Source organism: Bombus fervidus, unplaced genomic scaffold, assembly GCF_041682495.2.
Source record: "Bombus fervidus isolate BK054 unplaced genomic scaffold, iyBomFerv1 scaffold0034, whole genome shotgun sequence".
Classification (NCBI taxonomy): domain Eukaryota; kingdom Metazoa; phylum Arthropoda; class Insecta; order Hymenoptera; family Apidae; genus Bombus; species Bombus fervidus.
The window spans coordinates 25,001-27,500 of NW_027212597.1; the positions used below are offsets into that span (position 1 = coordinate 25,001).

The 2,500-nt window shown below is 50.5% G+C and overlaps 1 non-coding gene across 1 annotated transcript; it reads right to left on the bottom strand.

Moving 5' to 3' along the window:
* Positions 1-1,197: 1,197 nt before the first annotated feature.
* Positions 1,198-1,352, bottom strand: LOC139997177 (5.8S ribosomal RNA). The gene has a single exon (XR_011802616.1). It is a non-coding gene; the product is annotated as a 5.8S ribosomal RNA (ribosomal RNA).
* Positions 1,353-2,500: the final 1,148 nt, after the last annotated feature.

Genomic DNA, 2,500 nt, shown 5'->3' on the forward strand with positions numbered 1-2,500 from the left:
GGGTACAGAAACGTTGCGCAACACCGTGAGCTTTTCTCTTCTTCGTCACCCTTAAATATAGCCGATCGTAGACGCACGCTAGATCGTAACACACTTTTCGTTGATTTCCGACGAACGTGGCTTTGGGCCAGGCGCGCGGGCAGAGAGATACGCGACCGACGGGGAAAAATTCGTCCCGATACATGTACGCGTACTCTCCGATCTCCGCGCAACGCTGGGGATCATCTCCCTAAGTCATCAGCGTTCGAAGAAATCTCGTGTGTCCGTTCCCGGATCTACGGCTTTCTCTGGGTTCGCGAAGAACAGAAAAAAGCACAGAGGATGAAAAACGCAACGACGACCCATCGATGCGACGGTCCTCGTTGTCTTCTCGTCAGTCGTCTCGCGCCTGCAGAATACATCTCTGCCGCACGAACAGACGGAGTGGGTATTCGATCCCTGGGGCTGTACGAGTAAAAACATCTTGATGAAAAGACGGTTGTGTTTCTTTAAGGCACACAGTTTTTCGTTACGCCACCAAGTTTAGGTTTAGGTTTTAATATCTTGGTTCTCTTTTCTCTCCTCTCTCGACTGACTTTGTTCAAAAATATTTTTGCTTTCTCTCAGTCTCGCCAAAAATTCATTTAAGACGACGTCGGGGGCGCGGTCATTCGTGCTTATCGAAGACTAACAAAACGTAGCAGAGGCTGATACAAAAAGAAAAAAAAAATCGGCCACGAAGAAAACTCGCTCTGTGTATCTCGATAACCGCGTCGACGACGACGGTTCTCTCCGCGCTCTTTTAATTCGTATCCTTCTTCTTGCGCTTCGTCCGACTCAGAAACGTTCGTAAAACACGAACGACGGCGGGTTGTCAAGCCAAGAAGGGACAGAGAAGAGACGGAGGTAGTTTTGCGAGTCTCCCGTGAACGCGATAGATTTTTCATATATATTTGTATCGAGAGCATGCGTACGCCGGTCTCCACACGATCCAGCGACGAACGCCGACGAACGTCCAACAATCGCTCGTACGTCGCGTACGAGCCCTCGACCGCTCTTTAATTCGTATTCTTTTGCTTGGCGCTCGTCCTCCGACTCAGAAACGTTCGTTTAAAGATAAAACGAACGACGGCGGGCTGTCGACGAGGCAAGAAAGAACAGAGAGATACGGACCGAGAGCAACGATACGCAACGCAAGCAGTCTTAGGTTTACGTGAGCAACCCTCAGCCAGGCGTGGTCCAGGAATTGTATCCGTGGACCGCAATGTGCGTTCGAAATGTCGATGTTCATGTGTCCTGCAGTTCACACGTTGACGCGCAATTAGCTGCGTTCTTCATCGACCCACGAGCCAAGTGATCCACCGTTCAGGGTAATCGTTTATGCATGGATTTTTGTTTGTGTACTCAGGTTTTTGTACTCTTATTCTCGGTTCGAAAGAAGCCGATATCCGACAAACGTCCGACCAACGGGAATCGAACGCGCGGAAGTCGCCATATGATTGACGACACGAAAATACGTTCGAAAACGAAATCGGACGGACTGCGCGACGACACACGCAGCCCGCCGACCGGGCGTAAAGTGCATTATAATATATAACAACCAACGAGATCGAAGCTCCGTTCGTCAGGAAACGACGGGGATATAACACCCGATTCTGAATCCTCTGTACAGCACACGATCTCGCGAAGAAAGCGCACGGTGGCTAGCCCATGATATATATATATATGTTCGTTCCTCTCGTCCAGTTATTCGAAGCAAACAGCCGATATGCATCTCCATCGTTCGGGTAAAAAAAAATCGATGGGACGCGCACGGTCGTAGTCTTCCTCGCGCGGTCGTTTCTTCCCGATAGCCAGAAGCAGAGTTTGAAAAACTCTAGCGACGGAACGAGGCATTAGACTCTCGACAACGAGGATACAGACACGGCCGGCGGTCCCCTCTGAATCGACTTCGGTGGTTCAGGTAAAAATAAAAAAAATCGATGGGACGCGCACGGTCGTCCTTCCTCTTCCTCGCGCGGTCTTTTCTTCCCGATAGCCAGAAGCAGAGTTTGAAAAACTCTAGCGACGGAACGAGGCATTAGACTCTCGACAACGAGGATAGAGAGACGGCCGGCGGTCCCCTCCGAACGGATGGCGACAACGACGACTAAAGCGCGAAAAATCGCGACGAAATGGAACGCATCTCCGTTCAGGTGTATGTGTGTGCGTGCGTTTAAAAAAAATTCGATGGGACTCGCAGCCATCGGCCTCGCGCGGTCGTTTCTTCCCGATATCCAGAAGCAGAGTTTGAAAAACTCTAGCGACGGAACGAGGCATATGACTCACGACAACGAGGATATGGACAGGCGGTCCCCTCTGAACGGGTCGACGAGACGATGGTAAAAGAGACGAACCGGACGAAACTTCCGTCGATCAGGTAAAAATAAAAAAAAATTCGATGGGACGCGCACGGTCGTCGTCGTCTTCCTCGCGCGGTCGTTTCTTCCCGATAGCCAGAAGCAGAGTTTGAAAAACTCTA